At 35.8% G+C, this 23481-nt stretch overlaps 1 long non-coding RNA gene across 1 annotated transcript; it reads left to right on the top strand.

Moving 5' to 3' along the window:
• The first annotated feature begins 9077 nt into the window (after positions 1-9077).
• Positions 9078-21269, top strand: LOC125251344. Its single transcript, XR_007180977.1, has 3 exons — positions 9078-9829; positions 20740-20824; positions 20927-21269. It is a non-coding gene; the product is annotated as an uncharacterized LOC125251344 (long non-coding RNA).
• The last annotated feature ends 2212 nt before the right edge of the window (positions 21270-23481 follow it).

Raw genomic sequence — 23481 nt, 5'->3', positions numbered from 1 at the left:
AGTAGTTTAGCATAATATTATTATTTTTTGCATAAACACAAACTGCCTCAGTACTTATTAAAGGATTAGTTCACTCACCCTCATGTCATCAAAGATGTTCATGTCTTTCTTTCTTCAGTTGAAAAGAAATTAAGGTTTTTAAGGAAAACATTCCAGGATTTTTCTCCATATAGTGGGCTTCACTGGGGTACAATTGGGGGAAAGTCCAAATTGCAGTTTCAGTGCAGCTTCAAAGGGCTCTACACGATCCGAGGAATAAGGGTCTTGTCTAGCGAAACAATCGGTCAATTTCTAAAAAAAAAAAAAAACAAAAAAAAACAATTATATACTTTTAAACCACAAATGCTCGTCTTGCACTATAGCTCTGCGATGTGCCACGCATTACGTAATCACACGTAACGTAGGGGGAAGTACCGCACTAGGGCGAAAAACTCCTCCAACTTCAAAATCGTCCGACATCATTGTTTTATCTTTTTTTGTAAAGGCCAATTGACTTAGTCTTTGCATGTTCGTTTTGTCGACACTGGATCGCTAGTGCATGGTGCATGACAAGCATTTGTGGTTAAAAAGTATATACATTTTTATTTTTTAGAAAATGACCAATCATTTCACTAGACAAGACCCTTATTCCTCAGCTGGGATCGTGTAGAACCCTTTGAAGCTGCACTGAAACTGCAATTTGGACCTTTAACCCGGTGTACCCTACTGAAGTCCACTATATGGAGAAAAATCCTGAAATGTTTTCCTCAAAAACCTTAAAGGTCCCGTTCTTCGTGATCCCATGTTTCAAACTTTAGTTAGTGTGTAATGTTGTTGTTAGAGTATAAATAAAATCTGTAAAATTTTAAAGCTCAAAGTTCAATGCCAAGCGAGATTTTTATTTAACAGAAGTCGCCTACATCGAACGGCCAGTTTGGACTACATCCCTCTACTTCCTTCTTTAATGACGTCACTAAAACAGTTTTTTGACTAACCTCCGCCCACAGGAATACACAAGAGTTGCGTTTGTAGAGTGTGTTTGTCGCCATGTCGTCGAAGCGCTGTTATTTTCATCCCGCAGTCCAATCACCGGGTCTGATTCCGGCTCAAATTCATAGGGTAAAATTAAAGACATGTTTACAATAACACTGAGCGCGTGCATCTCCACGTTATGGTAAGAGGCGTGACTTTTCCGGGCAAGGTGCGCTCAGAGCTGTCGAATCACAACACAGGAACCGCTGGCACAATCAGAACTCGTTACGTATTTCTGAAGGAGGGACTTCATAGAACAAGGAAGTCATCAGCCCGTTTTTATGACAGTGGAAACAGCGGTATACAGATAAGTAAATTATGTGAAAAATACTGTGTTTTTTTACACGCGAAACATGAACACATGTTATATTGCACACTATAAACACAATCAAAGCTTCAAAAAAAAAAAAACACGAAAAACGGGACCTTTAATTTCTTTTCAACTCAAGAAAGAAAGACAAGGGTTAGCTTTTGGGGCTCGAGTCCCTGCCCTTTTTCTAAATTAATCAAAAGTGCCCCTCTCAGACAAATAGCAATGATAATATTGTGGTCAATAAAACAAATACATTTGAATTATAATTAACATGACAATGTGTACAATAGTAACTAATCGCTCAAACGTCAGAAAAATCCTGTTTATTTTTACATATCCGTCAGTCTGAGGCACTGCCATAACGCGTTGCTATGGGTTGCGTGCGTTTTGATTAGCTGACTGATTTTCCACACTCAGTTCAAAACCTTAGGCTCTCAACCCATATGGTTCTTCCACTGAGCGCCTATGGCTTGATGGAAGTAAAAAAAAAATATATATAAATAACCCAAACAATTTAAAACTTTTTTCCATCAATAATCAAAGCTAGTGTGTGGATTTAATTAAAAATCTATATATTCTACATTTTAAAATATTACATAATTTATCAATGCCCATTTGTCATGTATAATACACCAACCAATCGTGATCTGGCACAAGAAGTTCAAATTTCAAATTTTCCATTCTAATTCATAAATCGGTTGAAAATTACATGGACAGACGAACTTACATTTGTGGAGCGATTTCTGTGGTTTGTCTTGTTTTATAAATCAAATTGCATCGCTGACGCTAACGCTAACACTGATTGTAACTGACTACAAAGCACTGCACGAAACCATGCAGCACCAAAAGTCACATTAATGGTAAGAAGTGTTCAATTAATTTGGTGTATATTGATACACCGTTTATTAATGAAACGATCATAGTTAATGAAGCCCAAGTGCCCCAGGCCTATTATGTGAAGTGTAGACTGGCGAAATGGTGACTTGAAAGGACTTTATTATATTACCATTTTTGATAATTAGCCTATGCAGCATTTTGAAATGAATCTCTTATGCTCATCAAGCCTGCATTCATTTGATCAAAAACAACAATATTGTGAAATATTATTACAATTGAAAATAATGGTTTTCTATTTTAATATACTTTAAAATATAATTTATTCCTGAGATCAAAGCTGAATTTTCAGCATCATTCCTTCAGTCTTCAGTGTCACATGATCCTTCAGAAATCATTCTAATATGCTGATTTATTATCAATGTTGGAAACAGTTATGCTACTTAATATTGTTTTTATGACCTGCTGTGATACTTTTTTCAGGATTCTATGATGAATAAAATTTTAAAAATAACAGCATTTTTTTTTCAAAATAGAAATCTTTTCTAACAATATAAATCTTTATTACTTTTTATCAATTAACACATCCCTTTTGAATAAAAGTATTAATTTCTTTCAAAAAAAGAAAGAAAGAAAAAATACTGACCTCAAACTTTTGAATGGTAGTGTATATTGTTACAAAAAAGTTATATTTTAAATAAATGCTGTTCTTTTTTACTTTTTATTCATCAAAGAATCCTGAAAAAAAGTATCACAGGTTATAAAAACAGGTTTATTAAAATAGAAAACCATTATTTTTAACTGTAATAATATTTCACAATATTCCTGTTTTTTCTGTATTTTTGATCAAATAAATGCAGGCTTGATGAGCATAAGAGACTTATTGCAAAAACATAAAATAGTAATGTATCCAAACTTTATTTTATACAGTATTTTTTCTTATTTTTCTATTTTTTTTGTTTGTTTTTTTAACTGTATTTTTTCCCAAACTGAATGTTTTTTTTTTTTTTTTTTTACATTTGAGCCCCTGCCCTGAGGAACTCTCTGCACATCCCTGTTTAAATGGATGACATATGTGTTTTAAAGTAGTCGTTTAGAAGATCTTTCTTAAATGTCATTGATCCAGCTCCTTTTCATCCAAGTTTAACGGTTTTAGCTTTACATTGCAGTACTTGCTCGATCACATAATAAATATGCTCACATATCAGCACTTGTATATAACTTGTCTTTCACTAGCAGCTTTTGACTTTGACTCTTTTTATTCTTCCTTTTAAGTGTTTTTTTTTAAGTTTTCAAAAAAAAGATATAACAATCAACAGTATCTTTAAATAGAGAGAGTGTAAAACAGCAATGTGAAGTTCACTTGGTAATTAAATGAAGACGAGAATTTTTCTCATTTTCTTCCACTGTCATTTTTGTCCTCCCTCAGAGAGGTATAGTTAGATATCTTTGTGTTTGTTTTATAGTTGTTTTGAAGGCATTTTGCTTTAACATTCTAAACTTCCCAGAAGACACCAACAATCTACTGCAAATAATTAATGACAATTTAAGAAGCCCTATCCTCTCCAAGACACATTATAATTCTGTTTCCCTCGTATCCGAAAGTAAACAACACAACGGAGTCGCCTAAGGCGATGGAAGAGGTGCATGCTGTTCGTTTGATGAATCTGCATTCCCAACACATTTTGTATGTATAACATAGTAAACTATAGTAAACTCTCTTTCCATTTCACAAATGGGCAAAGTTTATTCAAGTAGTCCTCTGTGTGCAACATGGATCTTATCTGTATGACTTCACTAGTGCAAAGGGGGAGTGCAGAGCCAGTGGATTGAGTGAAATAAGATAAATAAGGAAAAGATTCTGCAAACAGACAAAGTGCAGTGACCCTGTTGACAGGTTAGTCAGCACTTCTTTCGGAAACACTTGGTTGTAATGGCTCAGGGTGAGGCAGCTCAGCGGGTGGTGCAATATTTACCTATCAAAATGCCATGAAAGTCCCGCTCTGACGGGACTGTCCAACATCACTCAGCAAAGCTTTTATACCATGTAATTATTTATGACTTCAAATAAACACAACCTGCTGAACAAAGCTTTTTTTGGATCTGTATGGATAACAGTACTGTATGTGTAAAAATGATGATTGCCAGAATTGTCTCATTAAATAAAAAAAGAGCATTTTAAAGACCATTCATCATCATTATTTGTCTGGATGGATTGATTCATTAATATATTAAAACAATAATATCTATGTACAATGGTTGTACAATCCCTTCTCCTATAATGTGCAGCTTTTAAAGGGGTCATGAATTTAGAAATCAAAATTTCCTTGATTTTTTGACGCATAAGAGGTCATTGTACTATAAAAAAAAATCCTGCCAGTTTCAGAACTCAAAGCTTCTTCATTAGTCCAAAAGCAGCTTTTATTGAACCCAAGCTCAGAAAACGACTTATGTCATATTGCGACGAAAGACAGCCTCAGCAAAAGAAGATCAACACCTACTTCTACATCATTGCCTATTCAGCCCCGCTCACCGATTCATGCATGTCACGTGGTAGTAAATACAAGACAATATAGAGAGGATTACAAGATATTTTGAATTGCCAAGTTGTGGCAAAACTCTGTCTTTGCATTGCCAACCTTGTGATCCTAACATTAAAGGTGCTCTAAGTGATGTCATGCGTTTTTAGCATAGACAGTAAAAGAAATGGACACAGCGACCCCATTGGAACTCAATTGAGACAAGTGAAGCCCATTTTTAGCGATTTTTAGCACTTCCGTTTCTGACGCGCAGACTCAAACTAAGCTTGATGACGTCAGCAACCTGTCTGACAGATGTAAATCTTCTAGTAGCTGTGCGTGCAAACTGCCATCGTTAATCTTGCAGAGACGGCGAGCTTGAACGGGGAGTTCTTTGGCGTGAGTGAGCAGGAGTAAGTATTCTGATTAATTAGTTTGTATAGTATTTTAAAATGTAACGCCAGTACGCCATATTAAGTTAATGCATACTATTGCCTGCGAGCTTCCCCTCCTGTCTGTACGGTAATTTCTCTACTGTGCGACAGAGAGTCGAGTGGTTATGACGCAATCGTTAGCCTATTTTTACAAAAACTGTTTCTACGGGGCCATAATGTAACATAGAAGGTAATGGAGCCCTTTATACATTGTCGTGTATCTTTAGAAATAAATAATGGAAAAATGGAGTCTTTAAACGCCTCAGATGTAAAGTTTTTCACTATCAAAGTGACGCCAAAATGAATGGGAGTCAATGGGGATGCTAACGCAAGTGAAGTTCTGCTACAAGATGGCGGCACCCGGCCGACTTCAACTTCCGGTCGACTTCCTTGGGCACTGGTTTTTAGGCCCAAACATTTTTTGTCACATACAGCAAACATCTCCTCACTATCCGCTAGCTGCCTGTCCCCTGAACACACTGTAAAAAAACGCGGTCTCTGTAGTCGCCACAAGCTCCAAAAACGGCAATAAAAACAAACTGGTGCAGCCTGGACCACAAAACATAATAAACATGCTCCAGCCAATAACCAACAAGAATGATTTTAAATGCGCGTTCATGACTGTTTCAGGAAGCGTGGAGGGGAGGGGGAGGATGAGGAGGAGGGAGGGTCTAGTCTTCTTTGAAACACAACGTTCTTCCTAATTTAAGCTTCAATTTAGTCCTGGAGTAGCTCTAGTCTTCCTCTAGGAAATCAGCTTATTAAACTCTGGACTAGACTAAGTCTAAGACTATTTTAAATCATGACAGAGAAAACAGATTTCTGTTAATCTGGTTTAAAGGCCCATTTTATTCTAGGATTAGGCTTAATCTCTGTCCAAAAACTATGATTTGGCCTTTTTATGACAAAGCAAAGTTAGTTCAGGTTGTAAAATGTGGCGCGTCTTCGCAAGAATGTAATATATTGGATTAAATTGTTTAAAATATATAAATTATTATATTAAATATACAAGTAATATATTTAAAAAACACAGAAGATAAACAATGATGTGTAAACATAGCTTAAAGAAAATATATTATTAAATATCTAGCCATTTAAAAAATGTTTTAAAATATTTAAACCAATCCTATTTATCAAAGTCTATGAAGCTGAAAAAAGAAAAGGGGTGGGTAAAGTTAGGAGTTGTCTAGGAGATGAGAAAAACGAGAAAATGCCTCCCTTTAAAGCTTAGAATGTTCATGCTTGAGTTGGCCTGTTGGGATAGCAGCCAGGTTTGAGGACAGGCTCTGATGCGAGTCTCATTCATTGAGGGTCGTGTTGTCCTCATGTTATTCTAGGCATAGGGAAGTGACGTGGATAAAATAGGCAGCCATTGTCTCCTGATGCGTTGACCTCATGCCACCTCTGGGACTGTCTAAATATTATTTCTTGCAAAAATGTTGAGTGCTGTTGATAGGGCCTTTTTCACAGAGCCTCCTCTCTACCCTGCAGTATGTCAGCTTTGTGTGCTGCTTCTCTTTTGTGTTTGTCGGTATTCATTTTGTGTACAATAAGGTTCTCAGGGTAAGACAAGTCTGAATTTTGGAGTGTTTATGAATTGTTGCTTGTATTGTGCTGAATGCTGACCATGGATTGCAACAAATGACATTACAGCAAAATAGTACCCATATTCATCAAAGCTACTGATCTATGACCAAAAAAAAGAAAGCACAGAGTGTTTATCACATGAATCTGAGCATTGTAGGTTATAATTTGATTACAATTGGTTTCTCATTTGTAGCTGAGTAGCTGTAGGAATTTGTGCTGGGTAACTGTGTGTTCTCATTAATTTTATGCGCCTTTGGCAAGTACACTTGTTTTACAGTGATGTTTTCACTATCTTGTGATCTCTTGTAATCTGTGATAATTAAGACAAAAACTGTTGTTGTGAATAACAGCAGGGCTGTGACACGAGGCCCCCGAGATTCAGTGCTTTGTTGTGCGCTTTTAAACAACAGGACAAGAAGTAAACCAAATGTAATACTGAATAACTTGCATTTTAGACACAATATTGCCACTTACTATTTTTGCTCTGCCATTTTGAGAGTCGTCTCCAAACAACCCACCGTAGCAGTGTTTCGTCCCTGAATGATTCAGTGTTTTTGAATGATTCAGTTGACTGAATGATTTAGTGATCACTCATAAAGATCATCACTTGGGTTTGTTCCTGAATGATTCATTGTGTTTGAACGAATCGGTCGATGAATTAATGATTCAATGACTCACTAATAAAGACTACAGCATATATAGCAATACATATACATACATATATTATGGCGAGATTTTAATCTCTTGACAGCCCTAATATATATATATATATATATATATATATATATATTAGGGCTGTCAAGAGATTAAAATTTTTTATCTAATTAATTAAAATAATTAAATCTAAATAATTAATTTATTTAAAAGGCACAATATGTAACATTTTTGGATTAAAATATCCAAAAACCACTAGAACAATGTCATATATTTTGTTGACTTGTTTAACGTTAATAATCTCTTCCCCGAACATGATTTCTGACCGAGTCCCATCCCGATTCTTTTCCACCGGCTGTAGATGTGAAGACAGCACATCCCATGATTCAGTGAAATAAAGGCGTCATCACGCTACTCCTTTGTTTTGAATGAGCGACCTCTAGCGGCCAACATTTTACATATTGTTGCTTTAATCGCAAATTAATTGCATTTGGCTTTCAAATTTAAAAAAAAATAAAATTAAATATTTCGCACATCAAATTCCCTCTAAAGGATCATTTAAAGTCATTTTTGTGTTAAATGAGAAAAGCATCAAAAAGACATTTACAAAAAGTATCTTTAGCGAAAAAAAGTATTTAATTTGATTCAACATAGAAATTATTACACATAACTTTTAAGCTTCAGCAGCCATGAGAGTGAGTAAATGATGACAGAATTTAAATTTTTGGCTGAACTATACCTTTAATGATTTTTTTTTATTAATATGGAAGTATGTTTTTTTTTTTAAATGAAATGAAAACTGCCAGTAGGTGGCGGTAAATGTCTAAATGAGTGATTCAAAGGCTGCATCTGAAATTGCATACTTCCCTACTATATAGTAGGCGAAAAACAGTATGTGACAAAGAAGTATGTCTGAATTCACAGTACTCATAAAAGAGCAGGCAAAAAGTACCCGGATGACCTACTACTTCCGGCGAGATTCTGAAATGTGCATACAAATGACACTTTACTATCCCATGAGACCACGTGAGCGGATTTGTGAATGGCAGTTAAGTGATGCAACTGACACTGGTTGGTCACATGATAAGGGCAACATGGTGAATGTAGTACAATCAAAGAATATACAGTCAGTCATACTACACACATTCATAAAGAAGTACTTTTTAGCGGTCGTAAAGTAAATACTTATTCAAAATAAGTACCTAGCCTACTAAAGAGAGTATGCGATTTCGGACGCAGTCATTGGCTGAGTACCTAGGTAGCTGTCTTGCTGCCTCGCTATCTTATAAGAGAATGACTTGTACGGCAGCATTTGTGCATGAAGGTACCTCACGAAATTGATTTCGGACAGACTTCTGAGGCAGCGTAACAGTTTAATGATCTACAGCAATATAGCGCGAGCTTTGGTGAGAACTAAACAAATATTTAATTACTACAGTAGTAATTTCTCGATAGAAATATCAAAATTGAAATATGTTGATCAAAATCATACATTTATACACAAACTGAGCAGCAAACGCAACTTTCGGACGCCATCTTTATTTTTCTAGCTCAACTGTCACAGAATGGAAAGCACAGGATTGTGGGATATCAAAGGCAGCTAAGGATACATCTATGCTTCCTTCAAAAATCGATCTGAGGAAGGTATCTCATGAGACAGGAAGTGAAGCTAACATTGGATTCGGACGTGCCCTGATGCCTACTACCTTGTAATGTGTCCTCGGAAGGCAGCATTTTCCAGTTTTCGGACGCAGCCATAGAGTCAAGATTCATTCAAACAGCTGATTCATTCAGGAATGAAGTAAATGGCTCTCCTTATGAATAGGCCAATGATTCATTGGTTCACCCGATTGATTTGGCTACTCAAAACGATGATTCATTCAGAAACGAAGCAGAGCTGAGCATAAAGCAGACAATAATATGTTTTTTTTTAAAAAAACATTATTTTTTGAACTGCTGTATAAAATCAATATCACATTTGCACTCAATGCTATTCGGGACAAAACAGCACTCGTGCGAGTAATTCAAATTTCTTTTAAATCACAAAGTGACAATATCACATTGATAATGCAATACCCAGGTGACAAAATTACTGAATCGGTCTGTCACAAATACACTTGAAATGAATGGACAAAATAACTCAGTATCAAAAAGGTCAGTGAATAACACAATGAACAAATATTAAATTCTGTGGTGCCACATTCACAACCCACCCTGTTGCGGGCCTGAGACGTTAGACGCTGGAGTACGCGGTGGCACTGGAAACAACAAACTGGCCCCTTCACTCTCCTGAGCTGGAAAATAAACTTAAAGTACCTGAACTTCGTAATGAATTACAGCAGCACAGTAGTAGGCCTCCGGGAAATCTCTCTGAACACGGGCCGCAGACGCCTCCCGCGCAGCCAGCGAACTCCCGATGCTCAGGTTAATCTGGGCACTGTGGTCCTCCTCACACAGATCAACACACCGCAAATAAAGTGAGTGTCTTCAGTCTTTGTGTCTGTCATCAGTTATCTTTATAATAACACAGTCTGTATTAGTGATCTGTACCGCTAAAGAATGAAGGCCGCGATGTCAAACACTAATTCAAAACTCGCGCGTGTCTTACACGTCACAATGCACAATTTAATGTTTTAATACGATGAATTTTCGATTAATCATCTTATTTTATTTCCCACAATCTCTCTGCTTCTTTCTCTGATTGGCTGCACTTGTCAATCTCACCTCTCGCGCACAAACACTCACATTACACAAAACACCGGTGAGGCGGGTGATCATAAACCAATAAAATAAAGAAAGACTTAACTGTAGGTTAAAACCACGTTTTTCACATTTGTTTATCAAACTTTATGTATAATAGCATTCTTAAAGGATTAGTTCACTTTCACATGAAAATTACCAGCTTTACTCACACTCAAGCCATCCTTGGTGTATATGACTTTCTTCTTTCTGATGAACACAATCAGAGATATATTAATATCCTGAGGCATCCGAGCTTTATAATGGCAGTGAGTGATACCAACAAGTATGAGCTGAAGAAAGTGCTTCCATCCACATCCATCCATCATAAATATACTTCACACGGCTCCGGGGGAAGGGTGAAGTGATGTGTTTGTGTAGAAAAATATCCATATTTAACAAATTCTGAAGTAAAATATCTAGCTTAAGCAAACTGACATAGAATCAACGTAGAAACGACGTTTCTCGTGACATCGAAACGACGTTGATCTCCGACGTTGATCCGGCATCAGTTTGCTCATCGGGGTAATGTTGAATCAACGTCAGACACTCCATTCAAATCTAACGGAAAATCGACGCAATTGGTTTGGTTACCGAACGTTGAAACGATGTTGATTTTCGGATGGTTGAAACGACGTTGTAGAATCAACACATATTCAACATAAAATCGATCTAATTGGTTTGCTTACCTAACGTCGAAACGATGTTGATTTCAGCTGAGTGAAACAACGTTGTAGATCAACACGAATTCAACATGAAATCGATCTAACTGGTTTGCTTACCCAACGTTGATGTTGATTTCATTTGGGTGAAATAACTCTATACAATTAACACATTTTCTACTTATTTTAAAAATCTCAAACACTTAATACTAAAAGATAAGCCTGTTTACAAAATAATCACACATCACATTCAGTTAACATTGCTTTAATATTTACAAAATACAGTTACAAATAGCCTACATCGTTAGAGCATACAAACCTTCTATACAAGACTAACATAGAAAAGGCATTTACTCTCAAATACACACAAAGAGGTATACAAGTTAATTATTAGCTATTATAAATAGTCTCAAGCTACAAATTAAAAGCAATATTTACTCAAGTATAAAACTGGTCATGTTCTTTTGTACCAAATGTGTTATTTTTATTGGAGCACAAAAGGAGATGTAAGGCAGAACATCAAGAGACTGACAGCCTGAGTCAGAATACGCCATCAGTTTCTTTTCTTGCTGTGACTGAGACTTTATGACTCTCTCCTTTTGTGTTCAACAAAAATAAAGACATATGGATCAGTAGATGATTTATAAAGAAATCTTACCCTTAAAAATGGAGGACAGAAGAATATAGACGATGAATTGGTTTTCCTTTGCAATTAAAATGTAAGTTCCTTGCTCTTGTAACAGAAATGTAAACTCATCAGGGGTGAAAAGGGTGACAAAGATGTAACCCACAATTTCAATACAATGGACAATAAAATATATATTTTTAATTACTTTTTTAATTTCAAGGTTTATGAATATTTAAATTTATTTCATAATTATTATTGACATTTATATCAAAATTAAAATATTTCATCTTTATCTAAATGTAAACCAGTGTCAATTCATGAAGTGCCCCAATGATTTAACGGATTCACTCCTGTAATTGGATAAATGCGAATGTCACTCCTGAAAATTTGCAGTGCAGGTGGTTCTCTAGCAGCGTAAAAATAAAACTGTGAATACAGAAAGCAATGTGCATATTTATTATAATATTGCTCATTTAATATAAGTCTATAGCCCCCAGCTGTTAGAATAGCGACTCAATTATGCACATGCTGTATTATATCTAGCATTATTGTAGTGAAACTGAGCAACTGACAGTGGAAGAAGTAGACAATATTTCAGTGAAGTCATCAAAATGTTTTAGGAGTTGAAAACTTAGTTCCTTTCTCTCTCAAAAACACAACACAACAGTTACACCTTTTAAATTTCAGAGTGTCTATTTACATAAAGTGCAAATAGCGTCCCTTGTTGGCAAACGCTATTTACACTAGCTTTTGGGTCACTCAAGTTTTAAAAAAGAAGCACAGAAGGCAACGTCTTCAGTGACACAGCAGTAGCGAGTAGGGAGTTCTGGCTTTTGATGCAGGTTCAAATCTGCCTTTTGCTAAGCTCGCATTTATTTTCAATAAAAATGAAAATAATGTTCTAAAAGAGGAACTAAACTGAATGAGTGTTTAATAATATTAAAAATGTTTATTGTGGGTAGGGTTAGGAGAAGGTGTAGGGAGGGTTTTATTCTACCAATAAGGCAGCATCCATTTAATCATTTTAATAAATACAATCATTTACACTCTATATTATTGCATCCTGTTAATGTACAAAAATACTGAGGTGCAAATAGTATCTGCCAATATTAAGTAGGCCTATAGAAAGCATCTATTTACTCTTATTGCAAAGAACTGATACTTTACATGGTGTAAACAGAATCTATCACTATTTTCACCTAGTGTAAGAAAATGTGCTATTGTCACTTAGTGCAAATAGCTGCTGCCTTTAATTTTTTTCATTGCAGGTGCACTAAACCTATTCTACAAATCACAAATTAAGAAATTCATAGGCTCAATTTTTTTTGTAGATCAGTAAAACTTTGGCCAATCATGCACATTTCTTTGTGTATGATTTTGTGAATCACCTACACTGTTTGGCTATTCTCATGTGGTAACATTAAAGAAATATTAAGTGCTAGCTAAAAACAAACAAACAAAAACAGTTTGTAATAAAAAAAACATCATACATAAAAGAGACTTGTATCCCTTTAATATAGACTAAAATACTGAATGTCAAATAGTAGCATTTATAATAAATATTTAGCTACTGTTCATTTCCTGCCAAAACCATACTTCTACAGTGCATGTAATTTCGGGGTGGTGCAGTGTTGATTACTGATTGATTAATAATGACAAGATCAGATTGTCAGATTGTATATCTTTAAATTTTGAATATATTTGTTAAAATTTGAATTCATGTTAATAAAAAAGATACTGCAAAGTGTGACATCATATCAGGACTGTTACAGTGTCCGAAGAACACGGCTTAAATGTGAGCATATGAATTTCTTAATTTGTGAAATAGGATTTGTGCACCTCCAATGAAGAATTTGAAAAGGTGTAGCTGTTTTTGTAACTGGAGAAAAAAGTTTGCAACTTTTAAAAATCCTTTCAAATTTTTAAATAAAAAAATAAATAAATAATTTACTGATGTATGACTATTCTTTAAAATTAGAAATCCCACTGTCACAGGTGCTCAGTTTTGCTATAATAATACCCGCACAGAACATGGTAGTAATCAGCCATCCATTTAAAAGCAGAGGTCTTTGTGGTGTACTGTTGGTACATCTGTCCAGGCCAACATCTGATGTCCTGATGCCTTCAACTGGGGATCCCTGAGATCCTGCAATAGAAATAGTACAGATCAATATCATACATCATACATACCCATTGCAAAGTATCTCATCTGGTAACACAAATTATCATTCCAGGTTTAATTTAAGTTTAGCTCAATATACAATATTTGTGGCATGATAATGCCCAAAAGAAATTATTTCAATTCGCCCCTCTGAATATTCCTTTAATGTGGCATTTTGTGAGAAGACCAATGACCTTGTCACGTCTTCTTTTACATTGTAATTTTCATATAAGATGAATAATTAATGCAAAATATGAAACATCCATGCATTTACAAACCTCATTTGGATAAATACAATGGTGGAAAACTTGAATCAGTGTTACACAGGAAAGCCTGTCAGTGATGTGCTGTAAAGTAAAAGGAAAGACACGAATAACACTGTAAAACTGTGTTTTCATAGTGGGTCCTTTTATAATAAAGTCATTATATTATGTTTTTAAAAGATCTTGTTAATTTTGTTTAATAATATGAACAATATTAATAGTAGTAATAGTAGTAGTATATATAAATGCTAGAAAAATTTCACCATGACCTGCTTACATGAACATAATGAGAACAGAAAGTAAAAAACAGCTCCATCTGAAACTTTTATATCAAATCAAAGGAGTACAAGCTCCTGTTCTAAAATTATAGTACACATGGCACACAAATGAGAGGTACAGTCTCTCCCTAATCTTACAAAATAACAACCATCCTGACAAACACATGTTGTATGAAGACTAGAGTTGGAATAAAACAGGAATTTGTTGTGTTGCGTCACTCCTCATCCAGTGTAGACAATATCACAGATTATAACGGGTTCTATTATTAAACATGCTGAGAAGATGTTACTGTTTATGTGATCACAGATATCCCGTGCATCACAGCACACATGAGCTTTGAAGCAGTCTGTCTCAATCGAGATGTGTTATAGGCTGCCCACAATATGCGCGGCAATATCCATCGGCAACTGTAACAGATTTTAGATTTTTGAATTTCATCTTGGGATTTCAAACAGAAACAAGAAATATTTTATGTAATTTTAATTATCTAGAAAAAGCATTTTGATTTAACAATTTCTAGATATTTGGAATATAAACAATACGAAAATATTAAATAAGAAAATCATTTTTTGTAGTGCAGGACATTTTTAAATATATCTCCAATTGTGTTTGTCTAAAAGAAGAAAGTCATATACATCTAGGATGGCTTGAGGGTGAGTAAATCATGGGATAATTTTCATTTTTGGGTGAACTAACCCTTTAAGGTCTTTTTTTTTATCTTTGGTTAATTTCATCTAAGGCTGTGGCTGGAAGTTTTTCTCTTTTTCTGTTGTTGTTGTTTCTTTCCTTCAGTAATTCTGCTCATTAACAGCAGGACTGGTTTACGTCACGTGACCAGCATTGATAATGACACAAGAGTGGGTAACTTCTGTCCACCACGTCTATAGGCAAGGACTAAAATAGAGAAATTTCATATGAATTAATATTGATTCTGGAATAAAAATGTTTTTTTTTTTTAAATCATAAACAAATTGCGATAGTTAGGTGAATCATAAATAAATAAATTAATGACCATGATATCCTGTTATCATAATAGTTAAATAAATGATTATAACTACAAGCATTATAACATTATACTTGTCACGTATGTTACCTCTTTTAGCTGATTATTTAGCCTACAGGCCTTTCAAGAACAACCTCACTGAAACAACCTGGGGTTAATGATTTTAAAATGTGAGACTTCTTTCAAAGACATGTAAAAATCTTAAAGACCCACAACTTTTCAACAGTAGTGTAGTGAATGATTGAGGTTTTGCTTACAATAGTCATCTGGTTCATGGCCTTTGACAGGAGGTTGCTCAGCTCTGCTGGGGTGCAGGAGGCCATCCTCATGGAAGGATCTAGGAACATAACATTCAATTTGTCACAGAGCCAACCACATTTATTACAGGTTTATTACAAGGAACCAAGCTAGAGCAGAGGTGGAAAGAATAAAATACATAATATTAAAAAATAATTTCTTAAGTTAACAGAATTTATTTTTAGTATTAGAATTCACTATTGTACATACAGTGTCACTTACGTTTGGAAGCCTTCTTAACTAATAAATTAAGAATAATTTTACAAAAGAAAACTGCAGATGCATGGTGATATAGGTAAAATATATTGTGAAATAAATGCATTTTAAAGTATTTAATGAGCTTTCTCAGTTCACCTGTGTTTCCTCCAGAAATGCTGCAAACTTTGGAATTTACCCTTTGTTGGAGGGGGTTTTCTGTCGTCCCTGAAATTACAGAACAATTTTTATCAATATTTGTTTACCATTAGAGATCAAACCGTGTTTGAAATAGTTTCAGCTAATATTCGCGCTCATGTAAGTGACGTCACCGATTAACGGTACAGCCAGCGCATACTTTTAGGTTAAATAAATAAGTTTACCATCATTCATTGATAATATGCCAGCAAAACGTTTACAAAGCTATCAAAACATCTCATCTACACATAAAGATGAGATTAAAAGCCCAAACTTTCATTAAACAAGGGCTCAAAATATAGAGTTAGCCAACCACTTCTGAAAACGGTTGAGATGCTAACGGACTTTTTCAAAGACACTAACTTAAATCATTTCTTTTAAGTAAATATTCAACAGAAGTGTGTAAGTTACACTTAAGAAAAGTGTCAGGAACAGTTTTATATATTATGTGTGTGACTTTGTGGACTAAACTTACCTAAAATCAGTGAAAACAACAGCGAGACGGAGGCTTGCTGCTTGACGTTTCCCCGTTTCCATGGCAACTCAGATCCGCTACAGCATTTGAAAGCGATTCGAACGTTCAACGCGCACGCGCATTAAAACACGTCACAGTCATGCAGCATTTACAAACATAAACATATAGAATTATAACATTACATACAATTATTAAATCATGAATTTAAAATGCATTTTGTAGTTCTATCGACCCATTGTGCAAAATGAGAAAGTGAAACTTTAAAAGAACTTCTTTATATTTTTGGAAAACGTGCTTGGAGTATTTTTATACCAACACTTTACTTTTGTATATATATATATATATATATATATATATATATATATATATATATATATATATATATATATATATATATAAAGCCATTTTTTTGTGCTTTTCAGATTCTCTTTAACTGTAAAAAAATAAATTAAATAAATGTACAATATATTAGATTTTTTCATGTCCACTACAATGGGCACCAGGATGGAAGCAACAACAACAACAACAACAACAAAATCATATTTTAACCATACAGTATTATGAGCTAGAGTTAAAACACAGTATGTGAACTAGCATTGAAGATTTTGAACTTAACACATACTGAAACAATGAGCAATGGCAATCAGAATGAAAAAATGTAAGATAGGATGGAGTCTCAAAAAACATTTTGATTCTTTTTGTTGGTCGAGTGGGTGAATTGAAGTATATGTACTTGCTGGTTTTGATAAATATGTGATTGTGTGATTGATTGCATATAGCATCCAGGCATCAGTGTGTGTGTGTGTGTGTGTGTGTGTGTGTGTGTGTGTGTGTGTGTGTGTTGCTTTGTGTACACTCATAGTCATTTCACATTCGTTGTTTCACAATATTGTCTCTTGTTAAAAAATATACATAACCACACAACGATTCATGAATAGGCTATATTTTTAAATATATTTTTACATATGTACACAGGCCTATTTATGCATGTAACATGAAGATACATTTTTAAGCTTTATGTTCTATGCATTTTTACATTTTTAAAATATAAACAGTATATATATATATATATATATATATATATATATATATATACATACATATACATACATATATACATACATATATATATATATATATATATATATAGCTCTGGAAAAAATTAAGAGACCACTTAACATTGATTTCTCTTAATTTTTTCCAGAGCTATATATATATATATATATATATATATATATATATATATATATATATATATATATATATATATATGAAGACTTCAGATGCAAAAGCCTCTAAGTGCCATCTGAAATTTTCTTCTAAAATGAGCATTTTTATCAAGCTTATATGTTTATGTTCAGTTATTTCACTTTAATGGCAATGAAAAGGACCTATTAATTGCCATTCAAGTGAAATTACTGAACCTACGAGCTTGATAAAAATTTCAGACTGTACGTAGAGGCTTTTGCATCTTAAGTCTTCATATTAACAGTGTTTCACATATATGTTGCATTCATGGTTTTCATTAACGTGTGTTAACGTCTCCTTCTCGTGTGTTTTAAGACCTGCCGATACCGTTTGAGCAATCTTCGGTAGGCTATGCTTTCATTTAATTTTAAAATGGATGCATCGGACAAGAAATCACGGGAACTTTGAGGACTGCTCATTTTATCAGTGTCAGAGTAAGAGCCTGCTAGATTTTGCTCCTCATTTATGTGGATTTATTATAAATAACCACTGCTATAAACTTGTTTAATTTACTTAAATAGGGTTTTTATAACGAATTAAAATTATATCAGTAAATAAATCAAAAGACATGCACGTCCTAATAGTGCACACAATGTCCGATTCCTCTAACCAAGTTTCAACATATATTAGACGTTATGATTTCGATCATATGCGTCGGTGTAGCTATCTGTTGATGAAACAACCTCATTTCGACATTGAATCGATGTCATATTTTCGACGTAATAACGTTCTGATGTACCGATCAAATAGTGAACGTTGAATCAACATTGAAATTTGATCGGCGACTGATACTGATCTTTACAACCAAAAATAAACGTTGAATCGACGTCCGTTTGCTATCTGGGTAATTCCACCAGACCGCCTTACAAAAAAAGTGTAAAACTCTCGCAGTTCAAAAAGCTTACACTACGTCCTACGCCTTCCCTATTCAACTTACAGAAAAACTTAACTGACGCGACCATTTTTTGAAAAGGTTTTTTTTTTTTCCTAAATTTGTTAAAAACCACAGTGGAGCTATATACTACGCGTTTGGTCCCATTTGTTTTTGATCACAGTGCATACACTTACAAGCTTTTAGTCCTAAAGTGCGCACTGTAGAAATACACATTTACCTCAGATTTCATTAGATAGAATAGAACCAGGGCCGTATGCAGGGTTTCATAATTACAGAGGTCAGAAAATGTAGTTTGCTAGGGGGGTACGGGAACATCATCAGTTTTGAGGCAGATTTAATCGCATGTTTGGTAATCAGAACAACAGAAACAACAGAACAACGACGGTCAATGCTCGTAGTTTCTTTTGCGCTTTATTTAAGCTATAATAAAGTAATTATGCAGCACGCGCCGGCGCATCTGCGCATGCAAATCTTGAGCGCCCGCCGCAAGCACAATATAATGGCTAATTGGACAGTCATGTTAATTTTTCTGAGTTTTACCGACATAGCCTGACAAGATCTCATCTGACCGCAGTTCACTGTTGTTCAACTGAAGCTCCCTCATTGTCACCTGCACCTTTTCCGCGCTCGTTTGATTTGCGCCTGGTGCTGAGGCGAAGTCGGAAAGCACGTCTGAAAAGTGTCCAGTTTGTTGTGGTCGTAAAGAGACAGTTCTATATAAACGCAGCGTTTTACTTGGCGATGTTTTAAAAAAAAAGATTTTTATTTTTGGTATTTTATATGCTCTGTTGGTGGTTTGTGGAGTAGCTTCACCCGGGGAGGATATTTTTATATCCCCACCGGGGATAAAAATAATTCAGCAGAGGCAGGGATACATACCAGAAGGGGGGAAATCCCCCCCTACGAATCGCGCCCTGGACGCCAGTTTACCCATGCAGTTTACACTTTCTTCGTAAGTTAAATAAAGAAGAAAGTCATATACATCAAGGATGGCTTTAGGGTGAGTAAAGCCTGGTAATTTTCATTTGAAAGTGAACTAATCCTTTAAAGGCATACATACACACATTTTATACATCAATATATAGAGCGGTATATACCATTCACATTTTAGCACTGGATTAGAACAAATAAATTTAAAAATAAACCCATTACCTGTAGAATTGTATTCTACTGGGTTATATATATATATATATATATATATATATATATTCTCTGTTGTGTGACTGTGTTTAATTTCTTTGAATTACGAGTCAGTAAATTCCTGTTCATGTAATTCCAAATCAAAATCCATTTCATCCATTTTCCATTGAGCCATGGCCAATTTTCCCAGCCCTGGTGTTCAGGGATTTGCACATACCGAGTACCAAAGGGAAGCAGTGAGCCAGTAATGGAGTTGTATATGGTGGAGTGTCAGCTGGGCTCAGGATGCATCCTTCCTCTGATGAGACTGGAGATGCTGACTCACTCCTACAGCTATAGTGGGTGATTAAAGTGTAATGCCATGTGTGCCACCTCCACATACTGCACATGCACGCACACGTACAGCCTGACTGGTCATGCAAAAGAAACAGATCTCACACTCACAACTGCACATGTAGAAACCAAAGTCATGCTGGTTTGTCAGTGTTTGTCAGAGAGTGTGCAACGTAAGATCAAACCGCAGCTGTAACTTTCCTGAAGGCCACACTTCTCTTCACAGTGAATAACGCACACCGGTTAAGGACATGGCACACACTGTGTGGGGGCTCCTGAAGGATGTAGGCTGTTGGAAGAGGGACTAAGAGGGGGAGGCTATATTACCGTTTATACGTCTTCAGTCGGGCTTTTCAGTCTTAAGAACACGTCGCACAATTATTAAGAAAGAATGCGTGCGGTGGGTGGTCCTGACCTCGCTAATTACCACAGATTGCACACACACTGTACCGACATATTTGCTAAAATGTCAGACGGGCCAAACGGAGAGTCTCTCACATATCACGAGCTTTGTAAAGACGCCGTACTGTGGGAGAGGCTGTAATTAAAAAGCCAAACATGTTGTGTTGAACTTTATACGCGGATCTCAGTGTTCGCGCCAGCGTGAGCCAATTTGGAGGGGTACATTTAATACCTCGCTCTCTGTAACGAAGTTTACAAGCTTGTCAAATGTTCGTCGGATTTTAAGGGCTGAAGTAAACAGCATGCGTGAGTTCCAAGCCCTAATTACCCCTAAATATCGGAGGATTTGAGAACACTTCCTCTGGAATAAACTTCTGCTCCAGGTTTGTTTGAAAGGCCTGTCAGTTTTCTCAATCCTATTGTATACCTAGTGATCAAGAGGCTAACCACTTCCTTTAACCATTCAAAGACAGGCCTGCGATTGGTTGCAGCCGGCATTGTAATGATGACGCAGCCAATCGTTTGGCTTGCTCTGGAATAAACTTCTGGGAAAGGTTTGTTTGAAAAGTCTGTCCGTTTCAAATTTCTGGATCTTCTTGTATAAAAGAATTTAGTGATCGAGAAACTAACTGCTTCCTTTAACATTCACAATAAAGGGCTGACATTGGCTGTGGCTGACGCGGTGATGATGATGACACATCTGTCACGAGGCAGCACCATGCATCTTCTCGTCCCTGTGGTGGCGACCTACCCACCCTCAAATGCAACCCACTTAGAGCCGGGCCTCTCTCACGCCGGTTCTGCCCACTTCACTACATAGAGAGAAGGAAAATAATCAGATCTGCCTCAAAAGGTTACCCTACAGCTCACCTACACCTATTCCCTCTCCCACACTCTCAGCTGAGCTTATTATGTGCTGATGCTTCTCACTTATAGTTCTACATACTGTGATGTGGTTGCAGTACATTTGTCTCGTGTATATCCTCTTCATAAATAGCCTCGTTGATCTGAATCCATTATTGACCTCTTCTATAATAAAGTGTGTGGTTTGCACAGAGCTATAACATAATTTCCTAGAACATTTGTGTTGTTTTGAAAAGGCTGTATTCAAATGACAGTGGTGGTGAGACTTTACTTAAAGTGAATTTGTACAGCCTTGACTAAACAAAAGCTATATTTACATTACTGCCCTGGAAAAAGATAAACTCAGTGTCCTTTCATCTATAGAAATATATATATATATATATATATATATATATATATGTTATATACCGATCATGCATAACATTATGACCAGCTCCACCTCTCTGGAGCTCAAGGGTGGAGCTTAGCCTGTATAATGGGTGGAGAGATGGGTTATGGGTAGGGTTACAGTGTGGTTGGGGGATGCAGCTCCACCCATCATGCCCACAGTAGTTCGAGAGAGCTGGAGCTGGAGGTTATGGCTCTGCAGTTAGTAGCCTCTCTCATGAGCGGCCAAGGCTTTGCCACAGACCCGTCAGGGTTGTCCATGCTGACCCCTGTCCAGCACCAAAACTGGGCACATGAGCATCAGAACTGGACCACGTAGCAATGGAAGAAGGTGGCCTGGTCTGATGAATCACATTTTCTTTTACATCACGTGGATGGCCGGGTGCGTGTGCGTCACTTACTTGGGGAACACATGGCACCAGAATGCACTATGGGAAGAAGGCAAGCCAGTTCAGTGTGATGTTTTGAGCAATGTTCTGCTAGGAAACCTTGGGTCCTGCCATCCGTGTGGATGTTACTTTGACACGTACCACCTTCCTGAGCATTGTTGCAGACCATGTACACCCTTTCATGGAAAAGGTATCCCCTGGTGGCTGTGGCCTCTTTCAGCAGGATAATGCGCCCTGCCACAAAGCAAAAATGGTTCAGGAATGGTTTGAGGAGCACAAGATGTTTGAGGTGTTGACTTGGCCTCCAAATTCCCCAGATCTCAATCCAATCGAGCATCTGTGGGACGTGCTGGACAAACAAGTCCGATCCATGGAGGCGAGGCCCAGCTCGCAACTTACAGGACTCTGCTGCTAACATCTTGGTGCCAGATACCACAGCACACCTTCAGGGGTCTAGTGGAGTTCATGCTTTGATGGGTCAGGGCTGTTTTGGCAGCACAAGGGGGACCAACACAATATTAGGAAGGTGGTCATAATGTTATACCTGATCGGTATATATATATATATATATATATATATATATATATATATATATATATATAAATTTATCATGCATACAAAACAAAATAGAGGCAAAAATTAAATTTAAAATATCAAACTTGTCTGAAAAAAGTGCAACTGTAATTTTATAAAATTACAACATTTAAAAACAATGTGACAAAAAAAGCTATATTTACATTATTGCCCTGAAAAAAAAAAAATTGGTGTTCTTCCTACTATAGAATATTTGTTTATTTATGCATTTATTAATGCATTATGCATGAATACCTTTATGAATACATGCAAAACATAACAGTAAACAATAAAATGACAAATAAAACAGTAAAAAAGGCAAAAAAGGAAATGTAAAATATTAAACTTGTCTGAAAAAAGGCAATTGTAATTTTATAAAATTACAACTTGCCCCAAGCTGAAATACGTTGTCTTGAGTTTAACTTTTCATTTATATTCAGTTAGTACTATCAACACACACCTTCAGAGTATAAACCTTGATTTAATGTGTTTTAGCCATCTATGTGATTTGGGAGCTATATTCCAGGGCTTCTAAAGTCTTGTAAATGAGGATCAGATAAAAAATCAAAGTAAAGAAAAAAAAAAGAAAAAAAAGAAGAGGAATAAATAAATGTACATAGATATGAACCTACGTGGCAGGTTTTGGGTGTCATTCTAGAAGAATTAGTCATAAAGCCAGTGCCGAAAAATAGTGCTTTTATATTGCTTTCCATGGCAATGTAAGGGTTGCCCTGAAAAATATCCATGAATGAGCTGCAAAATACATTATACATTTGTGCTGAATTTTCAGACTAGTAACCCTGAACGGCTTCCAGACATGTGCTTTCTTTAGACATGACAAAGTGCCCCAAATATGTTTTTATGTAATAGTGAGATTAAGGAAAGCCCTTTAAGGCCATCTTGAGAAAGAATTGGCAGCTTCATGTTTAAATGCATTTGACTGTTTTCCTGAAAAGGTTTAATCTTAACCTCAACTCCCTCTGGCCATACTCATTCAG

Source organism: Megalobrama amblycephala, linkage group LG17 (assembly GCF_018812025.1).
Source record: "Megalobrama amblycephala isolate DHTTF-2021 linkage group LG17, ASM1881202v1, whole genome shotgun sequence".
NCBI lineage: Eukaryota > Metazoa > Chordata > Actinopteri > Cypriniformes > Xenocyprididae > Megalobrama > Megalobrama amblycephala.
The sequence above is the reverse complement of the archived record's forward strand: the minus strand, read 5'-3'. Positions and strand labels throughout refer to the sequence as shown.